Source organism: Salvelinus alpinus, chromosome 2, assembly GCF_045679555.1.
Source record: "Salvelinus alpinus chromosome 2, SLU_Salpinus.1, whole genome shotgun sequence".
NCBI classification, from domain to species: Eukaryota; Metazoa; Chordata; class Actinopteri; order Salmoniformes; family Salmonidae; genus Salvelinus; species Salvelinus alpinus.
The window spans coordinates 66,375,584-66,389,129 of NC_092087.1; the positions used below are offsets into that span (position 1 = coordinate 66,375,584).

At 39.8% G+C, this 13,546-nt stretch overlaps 1 protein-coding gene across 3 annotated transcripts in view; it reads right to left on the reverse strand.

Annotated features, from left to right (window-relative positions):
- Positions 1-13,546, reverse strand: part of strn (striatin, calmodulin binding protein) — an 81,203-nt gene that overhangs the window by 18,973 nt on the left and 48,684 nt on the right. The window lies entirely within an intron of this gene.

Consider the following 13,546-nt stretch of genomic DNA (forward strand, 5'->3'; position numbering starts at 1 on the left):
TGTCCAAAGAAAGCAATTGAAAGCAAACTATTTCCCTCCGAGCAGAAGAAAAAAAACAGTTTTCAGTCACTGCACAACAAGGGAATGAAACAGTACTGCATAATGGAACCAATTAAAACGACACATGAATAGAATCTTAAGCCAACTTAATAAGATCAAATGCAAAATTTCATGAAAGCTCTCCAAAACCACAACATACCTCACTTGGTAGGTAAAACCAAAATCAAGATGACACCCTTCTATCCTGATTCCTTCAAGACGCGCTTAAGTTCTGATGCTGATGCTCCAAGGTCGGCGGTTTTGATAAAACAGCGTCTTGTGCAAGCTTTAACAGAACGAGGGAAGGGGGAGAGGAGAAAAAAAAGTTCCTCTCCGTCTCTTGCTGTACCAGCCTCTCCAGTTGCAGGAGCCCTGAATGCCCCGACACAATCCTCCATTCATGGGCTAACACCATCTTGGTCTCGGACACTGTGCTTCGTTACACAGACACACACCAGAGACAATACACACACAACACACACATTTCCTCTCAATGAGACGCTGCATTCACATTCCTTCATCCATCCAAGGACGTCATCCAAGGATAATACAATTTAGTGCCCAGATTTATTGCTTGATCTATTTTGGCAATAAGCACATATTCTTGCTAACATAAGGCCTTGTATGCTGTAGGTATTGGAGCTATGTGCAACTTCCCAATGGGTAAAACTGCTCATAACATGCACAGAGGAACGTAAATTAGCCAAAACCTAGTATTTATTATTAAAACAATTTTAGTTCAATTGTTGAGAAAATTTCAAATATTTTAGAGCCAGAAGTCAATAGGTGTAACAATGAATGTTGGACTCTGATCAAGTGTCTGTTGAACTTTACTTTGTCTATTTTCTTCTTTTAACTGTCTTCAGACTAGCTGCACTCCATGATTCTCTGCTCTGCCCTCTTCCTATCACTCTTCACTATTTTCCCCCCTATTCTTTCTCTCTTCTCTCTGTCAGGTCCGGTTCAGTGAGTTCATGGTTCTGATGGGGGGAGTGAGGGACCCTGTCCCTTGAGTGGTTCAGTGCCTGCCTGTAGCTGCCGCTCATGTCACTGTTTGCGACACACACACGCAGACAGATACAACATACACACACACCCTCTCTCTTATCCCATTTGAGGGCTTGGTTGCCATTTTGAAACACACATACACACTCTCACACATGGACTTTATTTTAAACACGCTGACACACACACACACACACTCAGATATATATATACACAGTCATGGCCAAAAGTTGAGAATGACACAAATATTAATTTTCACAAAGTCTGCTGCCTCAGTTTGTATGATGGCAATTTGCATATACTCCAGAATGTTATGAAGAGTGATCAGATGAATTGCAATTAATTACAAACTACCTCTTTGCAAATGAACTGATGAACTTGGTGACAAACAATGCCTTTTCCAGCATGATGGAGCACCTTGCCATAAGGCAAAAGTAATAACTAAGTGGCTCGGGGAACAAAACATTGATATTTTGGGTCCATGGCCAGGAAACTCCCCAGACCTTAATCCCATTGAGAACTTGTGGTCAATCCTCAAGAGGCGGGTGAACAAACAAAACCCCACAAATTCTGACAAACTCCAAGCATTGATTATACAAGAATGGGCTGCCATCAGTCAGGATGTGGCCCAGAAGTTAATTGACAGCATGCCAGGGCGGATTGTAGAGGTCTTGAAAAAGAAGGGTCAACACTGCAAATATTGACTCTTTGCATCAACTTCATGTAATTGTCAATAAAAGCCTTTGACACTTATGAAATGCTTGTAATTATACTTCAGTATTCCATAGTAACATCTGACAAAAATATCTAAAGACACTGAAGCAGTAAACTTTGTGGAAATTAATATTTGTGTCATTCTCAAAACTTTTGGCCACGACTGTACACTGTACGTTCTGCAGCCCATGTAAGTGAGACCGGAGTAATATCGACAAGAAAAACCCTGTTACATAGTGTGGGCTGGCGAGATGAGATTAGGTTTGGGGCTGCGTGGACTATCTGCTGTGCTGTGTGTCTGTGTGTAACAGTGCTCCGACATGTGAAATCATTGACCACTCTGTGGAGCCGAGATGTGGCCACGCCATGTGTGCTGCTGCTGTTGGTGTGCTCTACGAGTTGTGTGAATCATGAGAAGGCATAGCAGAGAGAGCGAGAGAGAGGATTGTGTGTGTGTGTGTGTGTGTGTGTGTGTGTGTGTGTGTGTGTGTGTGTGTAGTCACTCTGTGTTAGGAATTGCGGTGCTAACCATAGTCTGTACTTCCATAGATTGTACTGTGTGTGGATGGCTGGGATAATACAAGTGGATGATTCTGCAATGGATGAGCAAAGACACACACACTTCTCTCATTGCTCCATCACAGTATTCTCTGTTCATTCCTTTTTCTCTATATGTCTCACTCCTATGCATGCACACACACACACACGCACACACACGCATGCACCCGCACTGTGACAGAAACATTACATATTTACCTGGTTTGTTTGATATTAATAGTTAGCAATTAATACTTAACAAATAGGACATTTCTGTTCTGTTTAATCCTGTGTTTCTGTAAAGAGATGGTTTCCACTAGTTTCCTGCAGCTCATCTCCAGTGACCATACGCCCAGATGGCTTGAGCTGACAAATGAGTTAGACTGCATTACAGAGACAATAATGTGTTTTACTAGAGATAGCTTAGGAGTAGAACAATCCCTCATTGTCTCAAAATCATCCTTGCATCTGGGAAACTAAGCCAGAGTGGGGATAAGACAACAACCCTGTGTTGATTTTTTATTTATTTTTCCGTTATTTTACCAGGTAAGTTGACTGAGAACACGTTCTCATTTGCAGCAACGACCTGGGGACAGTTACAGGGGAGAGGAGGGGGATGAATGAGCCAATTGTAAACTGGGGATTATTAGGTGACCGTGATGGTTGAGGGCCAGATTGGGAATTTAGCCAGGACACTGGGGTTAACACCCCTACTCTTACGACAAGTGCCATGGGATCTTTAATGACCTCAGTGAGTCAGGACACCCGTTTAACATCCCATCCGAAAGACGGCACCCTACACAGAGCAGTGTCCCCAATCACTGCCCTGGGGCATTGGGATCTTTGTTCAGACCAGAGGAAAGAGTGCCTCCTACTGGCCCTCCAACACCACTTCCAGCAGCATCTGGTCTCCCATCCAGGGACTGACCAGGACCAACCCTGCTTAGCTTCAGAAGCAAGCCAGCAGTGGTATGCAGGGTGGTATGCTGCTGTTGATAACGACAGGATGAATGCAGAGTGGCTTATGATGCTCCTTGGTCTGCATGAGGGGGTTGAACCAACCCTAACTGAGCATTGTTAGTGTCAGCTATATATAGAACTCTGCATTTGTGTAAAGGTTAGGTTACTCGGTCCAACACTTAAGAGTGGGGGTTGTCGACTTCATTATTGCAATACTTAATCGATATTAAATAGAGATGATTGTTTGAAGAAATGACCAAGTCTCTCTCAGTACTGAATTTCCACGCCATTTTTAGCGATGAGGATGGGATCTCTGCAACTTCAACCTGCTCCTGACGATCTGGGTAAACTGTGCACAGGGGATCAGAAATTTGGATCTCAGGGAAAAAACACACTCATTATTGAGCAGCTGGACCCTCCTATGATCTGAAAGGTAGTGGGCATGGGTGGATACCAGAGTTCGGAGAGAGGTAGGCTTGGACAATGTATCAATAAGTGTATGACATTACGAAGAGAAAAAATAAAAATTGAAGGTACGCTCAGAGCAAGTTCTTCCTTAAGAGGGCCACAGCTGAGGTAACTAGCAGGACTGAGTTGATAAGAGTGTTCTTAAGTGAGGTGTCCTTGGGAATGGTTGTTAATTAGCCAGTTGAGGGAAACCAAAAGTCCAGCCCGTAGTACTGAATTGATCACAGTAGGACTGGTAAGGTTTGTGGGAACAAGGGACCAGAGCCTGGTGACACCCTGCGGGGGCACTAGTGCTGGGGAAGTTCTATTAGACGAGGGGATTTGCACCCGGTGACACCTGAAAGGACACTGGCCCTGGCGAAGTCTAATTATAACGTGTTGTGTTAGTTATGTGTTTTTTAGTGTGTTAACAGGTATGGCCCGGGTTACTATTTTTAGGTGTTATTGTGCGTGTTTTGATATTCCTGATACTTAGAAAACACGAGGTAAGATAGGATTTTTGGGACTGTGTTACAAAGTTAGATAGCAGACATGGGCATGCTGTAGGTAGTTTTGCACATTTGGATAGATGGAAGATACTCTATACCATCGTAATCGCAGTAGGCGATATCCCAGTGTGGATACAACAGCCGTTGTGGGACCACTAATTAGGCAATATTTTGATAATGGTATGGGTTTCCCTGTTTATATAGACAGGGTATTGAAATCTAAAAACAGCCCTAACCGGTTTTCCTCGTCTGTCTCATTCCCCTCTGTTTTTTGTTTGTGTTTTCTGTGAATGTGATACGAGAGTCTGTGAGGGAAGTATGTTTGGGGAACAGTACTGTGTGAATGCGAATTAGAGTGTGTGAGGGCAGAAATAAGTGTTAACTTCTTGACGCACGGATCCCTTTAGCGGGATAATTTTCGTAAACAACCGCTGAATTGCAGAGCGACAAATTTAAAAAAAAATACTACAAATATTTATAATCATGAAATCACAAGTGAAATATACCAAAACACAGTTTAGCTAGTTGTTAATCCACCTATTGTGTCAGATTTTGAAAATATGCTTTACAGCGAAAGCAATCCAAGCGTTTGTGAGTTTATCAATCACTAGACAAAACAGTAAGAACAGCTAGCCGCAAATTAGCTTGGTCACGAAAGTCAGAAAAGCAATAAAATTAACCGCTTACCTTTGATAATCTGCAGATGTTTGCACTCACGAGACTCCCAGTTACACAATAAATGTTATTTTTGTTCGATAAAGATTAGTTTTATAACCAAAAACCGCCATTTGGTTTGCGCGTTATGTTCAGAAAACCACAGGCTCGTTCCGGTCCTGAAAGGCAGACGAAAATTCCAAAAAGTATCCGTAACGTTCGTAGAAACATGTCAAACGTTTTTTATAATCAATCCTCAGGTTGTTTTTAACATACATAATCGAAAATATTTCAACCGGACGGTAACCTATTCAATACTACAGAGAAAGAAAATGTTGAGCTACATCTCTCGTGTGCAGGAACTAATCAAAGGACACCTGATGCGTTTTGAAAAATCTCACTCATTTTTCAAAATAAAAGCTTGAAACTATGTCTAAAGCCTGGTCACAGCCTGAGGAAGCCATTGGAATCTGGTTGATACCCCTTTAAATGGAGGAGGGGCGGGCAATGGAACAGGGATTTTTCCAAATAAAAGGCACTTGGATTTCCTCAGGTTTTCACCTGCAAAATCAGTTCTGTTATACTCACAGACAATATTTTGACAGTTTTGGAAACTTTAGGGTTTTTTCTATCCTAATCTGTCATTTATATGCATATTCTAGCATCTGGACCTGAGAAATAGTCCGTTTACCTTGGGAACGTTATTTTTCAAAACATAAAAATTCTGCCCCCTAGCTGAAAGAGGTTAATCTTACATTTGGATAATAAGATATGTAGCGTTATCTTGGGGTCCGTTCAACACTGCCCATCATAGAATATCAAGGGGTGGTATTATTAAGTGCTAGATGTTATTTTAGAAAATAGCTGCAAGTCTATAATTTCTGGAAGTCTAGGAACCGTTGAGGATACGTGTGGAGCATTATTCCCACAATGTATGTTGTACATTTGGGCATTACAAGTTAATCTTAAAATAACAGATGTTTAATGAGTGTGAAGCAGAGGTTGGTATACATTTTTGGGGGGTAATATTGATAAGGAGGGTTGATGTAAACTTAATAAGTGTTGACAGTATGTGAATGGTAATACAGTGCCTTGCAAAAGTATTCACCCCCTTGGTGCTTTTCCTATTTTGTTTCATTACAACCTGTTATTTAAAATGATTTTTATTTGGATTTCATGTAATGACATAAACAAAATAGTCCAAATTGGTGAAGTGAAATGGAAAAAAATAACTAGTAATTATATATATTTAAAAAAAAATAAACAGAAAAGTGGTGCGTGCATATGTATTCACCCCCTTTGCTATGAAGCCCCTAAATAAGATCTGGTGCAACCAATTACCTTCAGAAGTCACATAATTAGTTAAATAAAGTCCACCTGTGTGCAATCTAAGTATCACATAATCGGTCACATGATCTCAGTATATATACACCTGTTCTGAAAGGCCCCAGAGTCTGCAACACCACTAAGCAAGGGGCACCCCCAAGCAAGCGGCACTATGAAGACCAAGAAGCTCCCCAAACAGGTCAGCGACAAAGCTGTGGAGAAGTACAGATCAGGGTTGGGTTATAAAAAATAACTGAAACTTTGAACATCCCACGGAGCACCATTAAATCCATTATTAAAAAATTTTAAGAATATGGCACCACAACAAACCTGCCAAGAGATGGCCACCCACCAAAACTCAAGGACCACGCAAGGAGGACATTAACCAGAGAGACAACAAAGAGACCAAAGATAACCCTGAAGGAGCTGCAAAGCTCCACAGCAGAGATTGGAGTATCTGTCCATAGGACCACTAAGTCGTACCCTCCACAGAGCTGGGCTTTGCGGAAGAGTGGCCAGAAAAATGCCATTGCTTTAAGAAAAAAATAAGCAAACACATTTGGTGTTCGCCAAAAGGCATGTGGGAGACTCCCCAAACATATGGAAGAAGGTACTCTGGTCAGATGAGACTAAAATTGAGCTTTTTGGCCATCAAGGAAAACGCTATGTCTGGCGCAAACCCAACACCTCCCATCACCCCGAGAACACCATCCCCACAGCGAAGTATGGTGATGGCAGCATCATGCTGTGGGGATGTTTTTCATTGGCAGGGACTGGGAAACTGGTTTGAAGGAATTGAAGAAATGAAAGGAATGATGAATGATGTATGGCGCGAAATACAGGGAAATTATTGAAGGTTCCAGAGATTTGAGACTGGGAAGGAGGTTCACCTTCCAGCATGACAATGACCCTAAGCATACTGCTAAAGCAACACTCGAGTGGTTTAAGGGGAACCATTTAAATGTCTTGGAATGGCCTAGTCAAAGCCCAGACCTCAATCCAATTGAGAATCTGTGGTATGAATTAAAGATTGCTGTACACCAGCGGAACCCATCCAACTTGAAGGAGCTGGGGCAATTTTGCCTTCAAATCCCAGTGGCTAGATGTGCCAAGATTATAGAGACATACCCCAAGAGACTTACAGCTGTAATTGCTGCAAATGGTGGCTCTACAAAGTATTGACTTTGGGGGGGGTGAATAGTTATGCACGCTCAAGTTCATTTTTTTGGTCTTATTTCTTGTTTGTTTCACAATCAAAAATATTTTGCATCTTCAAAGTGGTAGGCATGTTGTGTAAATCAAATGATACAACCCCCCCAAAAATTGTTTTTAATTACAGGTTGTACAGGGATTGTTTATTTTAGACGGGGTCGATTCCACTTAATGGAACACGGTATTATCTGATGTGTCTTGAATAGGATTCTTGCTTCCAGGACTGATGGAAGTCCAATACCGTGTGTTTGTTAATTAAGGGAGACGTGGAGACCATGTCTCAAACAACTTTTTATTAGATGCCTGTGATCAAATATCACTGATTCCTTATTAAGCTGAGAAATTGACTACTATGGTGGAAAAATTGCAAGATTATGTTATAATACTTTTATTGCATGAAATGGTTGTTTTATGCAACATAATAGTGTGTTCTATATACTGTGTGTGTGTTCTACTGAGGATGGCCCTCTGGGAGATAACACTGACAGGAGATTTAAGATGTCTTTTGGGTGATAAAACCTAAAGAGCATTCCAGAGCATGAGTTAATGTTTCTGTTCTATACCGTACCAGGGAGAGATGGTCCTAGTTTGGAGTTGGAGGGCCAGACACTGGTCTCTACACAATGAAAACTGTTGACACAGCAGATACTGTCTGCTATGTATTATAGGTATCTTTCATACAGATCTTAACCTTGTGACATTCTGTATATCGGTTGTTTGTTATGTAGGTTTAAAGGGGTGTATCTTGGCTATAAAATACCTTTGTACATTTGTCTCGGGGCTCTCAACGAATCTGAGCGTGAATCGTCGACCAGCCATGACCAGCCATCATTATCGTAGAGCACTCAATCGATTCACTTTATATGTGTGCGTTGTATTGACCTGCTCCCTTATTAATGAGTGAATAAAGATTTAGTTTAAGTATAACTCTGACTTGTGTGAGAAGTTTGTCTCCTCATTTGATAGTAAAGAAATTAACCACCACACTACATTTGCGACAGAAAACAGTATTACATTTAGAGTGGCAACAGGAACAATCTATGGCGAAAGAGCTGTTGGATGTTGGTCTAGTAATGATAACAGGATAAGTTTACGTGGTTATGAATGGAGAGACCAGTCAAATAATACGATATGGGAGTGAATTGTCAGACTCGGTGGCGAGATACGTTGCACGCTAAATTAAGAGCACATAAACGTTGGGGTACATTAAAACAAATGATTAATGATTTGAGGGAGTACAATGGACTTATCGTTATGTTTTGTTTGTAGTTAAAACATTTGGGTTGCTGATTATGATATTAGTATAGTGAATGCTAAAGAAATTGACACTTTCTCTTCCAGGAGAATGGTGTAACCATTTCTCTCTCACTTTAAAATGTCTCCTGAGGCTATGGTCTTGGGAGACGGGTTAGTGATATTCAGCAGTTTTATAGGTATAAAAGGTATCCGGATTCGGTGTTAAAGAGGAGTTACCAAATTAAATAAGGCAATTTTTGTTTGTTTTTACCATAGGGTTTGCAGGCACCCACTTGCTATGAATATTTATTTGTAATTTAAAAACTACTATGTCTGATTTATTGTGAGTGTTCTATTTTATCTTAAAGGGACATGCACACACACAGAATTTTCTGAAGTTTGTATTTTTTGAGTTTTAATTGAACATGTGAATTATTCTGATAAAATGTTTTGAAGAAACTTACTGTGAACCTGGAAATAGAAATGTATGAAATGTTGACTGTTTTTACATAATTAATCTAATATAGACAGAAACACTTCTTTGAAGGGTTTGAATAACCTCTGACCTCTGTCCTGACTTTCTAGTGTGGTTTGATCGCCCTCACTGGAAAGCCGAGAGATGATTGGATGATGATTTAAAGGTCATATTTAATACCGATTTGAATACTGATAAATACAGAGAAGTTTTGTAACTAATAGGACCACGAGAAGGATAGACCTGTCTCTAGTCTATTTTTACTATAAAGTTATGGGTACAAATGTTTTTTTTTGTTATTAACTTCTCTAGGGTAGGGGGCAGCATTTTCACGTTTGGATGAATAGCATACCCAAATTCAACTGCCAGTTACTCATCCCCAGGAGATAAGATATGCATATTATTAGTAGATTTGGATAGAAAACACTCTGAAGTTTCTAAAACTGTTTGAATCATGTCTGTGAGTATAACGGAACGTATTTAGCAGGCGAAACCCCGAGGACAAACCATTCAGATTTTTTATTTTTTTAGGTCACTGTCTTTTCAATGAGTTTTCAATGGGAAACCAGATTTCTAAGCGAATTGCTTGCAGTTCCTACGGCTTCCACTAGATGTCAACAGTCGTGAGAAATAGGTTGATGTTATTCCTTTGTGTAATGAAGAAATACGGCCATCTTGAAGTCGAGGCACACCAGGTGTCCTGGACATGCGCTTCAATCAAACAGAAGGCATGCTACATATCGTTTTAATCCTGTATTGAACACATATCATCCCGTCTTCAATTTTATCGATTATTAACATTAAAAAATAATTTGTCGTCACGTTTGAGCAAGTTGGAACCGGTGTTTTTCTGGCTCAAACGCGCCAAATAAAATGGACATTTTGGATATATATCGACGGAATTAATCGAACAAAAGGACCATTTGTGATGTTTATGGGACATAGTGGAGTGCCAACAACAGAAGCTCGTCAAAGGTAAGGCATGAATTATATTTTTATTTCTGCGTTTTGTGTCGCGCCTGCAGGGTTGAAATGTTTTCTCTCTTTTGTTTACTATGGTGCTATGCTCAGATTATAGCATCGTATGCTTTCGCTAAAAAGCCTATTTGAATTCTGACATGTTGGCTGGATTCACAACCAGTGTAGCTTTAATTTGGTATCTTTCATGTGTGATTTAATGAAAGTTTGATTTGATAGTAATTCATTTTAATTTGGCGCCCTTCATTTTCTCAGGCTTTTTGCCAATTATACAGTAGCGTCTTGCATAAACGTAGATTTTTGGATATAAATATGAACTTTACCGAACATAAAATACATGTATTGTGTAACATGAAGTCCTATGAGTGTCATCTGATGAAGATTATCAAAGGTTAGTGATAAATGTTCTCTATTTCTGCTTTTTGTTACTGCTCTCTTTAGCTGGAAAAATGGCTGTCTTTTTCTGTGACTTGGCTCATACCTAACATAATCGTTTGGTGTGCTTTCGTCGTAAAACCTTTTTGAAATCGGACACTGTGGTTGGATTTACAACAAGTGTAGCTTTAAAATGGTGTAAAATACTTGAGGAATTTAAATTATGGGATTTCTGTTGTTTTGAATTTGGCGCCCTGCAGTTTCACTGGCTGTTGACGAGGTGGGACGCTAATGTCCCACATACAAATAAAATAAAATGTTATTTGTCACATACACATGGTTAGCAGATGTTAATGCGAGTGTAGCGAAATGCTTGTGCTTCTAGTTCCGACAATGCAGTAATAACCAACGAGTAATCTAACCTAACAATTCCACTACTACCTTATACACACAAGTGTAAAGGGATATGTACATAAAGATATAGGAATGAGTGATGGTACAGAACGACATAGGCAAGATGCAGTAGATGGTATAGAGTACAGTATATACATATGAGATGAGTAATGTAGGGTATATAAACATAAAGTGGCATAGTTTAAAGTGGCTAGTGATACATGTATTACATAAAGATGGCAAGATGCAGTAGATGATATAGAGTACAGTATATACATATACATATGAGATGAGTAATGTATCAATCCACGGTTTCTGGTTTGGGAATGTTTTAATCGTTGCTGTGGGTATAATGTCGCCGATGTACTTTCTAATGAACTCGCTCACCGAATCAGCGTATTCGTCAATGTTGTTGTTGGACGCAATGCGGAACATATCCCAATCCACGTGATCGAAGCAGTCTTGAAGCGTGGAATCAGATTGGTCGGACCAGCATTGAACAGACCTGAGCGCGGGAGCTTCTTGTTTTAGTTTCTGTTTGTAGGCTGGAAGCAACAAAATGGAGTCGTGGTCAGCTTTTCCGAAAGGAGGGCGGGGGAGGGCCTTATATGCGTCGCGGAAGTTAGAATAACAATGATCCAGGGTTTTACCAGCCCTGGTAGCACAATCGATATGCTGATAGAATTTAGGGAGTTTTGTTTTCAGATTATCCTTGTTAAAATCCCCAGCTACGATGAATGCAGCCTCAGGGTGTGTGGTTTCCCTAGAGAGGTTAAGGGTAGTAATTCCAATTTGGATTTGCAGTGTTGTTGTTTTTACACAGTCACTATGGTGAGTCATGTGTCAAAATGGGGGAATTACCAGTCATTTTGAGGGGTTTTGGATTGAAATGTACACACCTTGAGTGATATGTAGGGATGCATCGAGTGATATATGAATGAGTGTATTGTTGCGTTGTTTGTTCTGTTTTGAAAATCTCACCAGATTGGGTCTGCTGGATGATCAGGATAACTTCCTGACCCTGTGACTGGTCCTATGATTCTGCAATGAGGTTGACATTGTGATAAGGGGAGTATAAACCAATATGGGAAAATTGTTTCAACAGAAAGTGATGTTATTTTTTGTGATGTTCTTTTTTTTTAAAATTTTACATGTGTTTTAAACATTGGATTAAGAATATTGGTAGTAGTAATAATTTTTCATACGGTAGATAATTTGTTTGGATTTCTTTCCTGAATCAGAAATGAACTGAACTACAGTTGAAGTCGGAAGATTACATACACTTAGGTTGGAGTCATTACAAAAACGTTTTTCAACCACTCCACAAATTTCTTGTTGTTAACTTCTATAGGGTAGGGGGCAGCATTCCTGAATTTTGGATGAAAAGCATGCCCAAATTAAACTGCCTGCTTCTCGGGCCCAGAAGATATGACATGCATATAACTGGTAGATTTGGATAGAAAACTCTCTAAAGTTTCCAAAACTGTTAAAATAGTGTCTGTGAGTATAACAGAACTGATTTGGCAGGCGAAAACCTGAGAAAAATCCATTCGGGAAGTAGTTTTCTTTTTGATTTTGTAGTTTTCTATTCAATGCCATTACAGTATCCATTGACTTAGGACTCAAATTGCAGTTCCTATGCTTTCCACTAGATGTCAACAGTCTTTAGAAATTGTTTCAGGCTTGTATTCTAAAAAATGAGGAAGTAAGAGCAGTCTGAATGAGTGGACCCTAAAGTGTCACAGAGCTTTTTCATGCGCACAACCGAGAGAGTGCCTTTCTTGTTTACCTTTTATATTGACAACGTTATTGTCCGGTTGAAATATTATAGATTATTTAGGCTAAAGACAACCAGGATTGAATATAAACATTGTTTGACATGTTTCTATGAACTTTACAGATACAATTTGGATTTTTTGTCTGCCTGTCTTGACTGCGTTTGAGCCTGTGGATTACTGAAGAAAACGCGCGACCAAAACGGAGGTTTTTGGATATAGAGACTTTATCGAACAAAAGGAACATTTATTGAGTAAATGAATGTCTGCTGAGTGCAACCATATGAAGATCGTCAAAGGTAAGGGATTCATTTTATCTCTATTTCTGACTTGTGTAACTCTTCTACTTGGCTGGTTACTGTTTGTAATGATTTGTCTGCTGGGCTATGTTCTCAAATAATCATAAGGTATGCTTTCGCCGTAAAGCATTTTTTAAATCTGACAAAAGTTAATCTTTAAACCTATGTAAAATATGTTTTGTTTTCTGAATTTTTATAATGAGTATTTCTGTATTTGAATTCGGCGCCCAGCAGTTTCACGGGCTGTTGAAGAGGTTGGGACACTAACGTCTCACGTACCCAAGAGAGATTAACAAACTATAGTTTTGGAAAGCTGGTTAGGACATCTACTTTGTGCTTGACACAAGTAATTTCCCCAACAATTGTTTACAGATAGATTTCACTTATAATTCACTGTATCACAATCCCAGTGGGTCAGAAGTTTACATACACTAAGCAGACTGTGCCTTTAAACAGCTTGGAAAATTCCAGAAAATTATGTCGTGGCTTTAGAAGCTTCTGATAGGCTAATTGACCTAATTTGAGTCAATTGGAGGTGTACCTGTGGGTGTATTTCAAGGCCTACTTTCATACTCAGTGCCTCTTTGCTTGACATCATGGGAAAATCAAAAG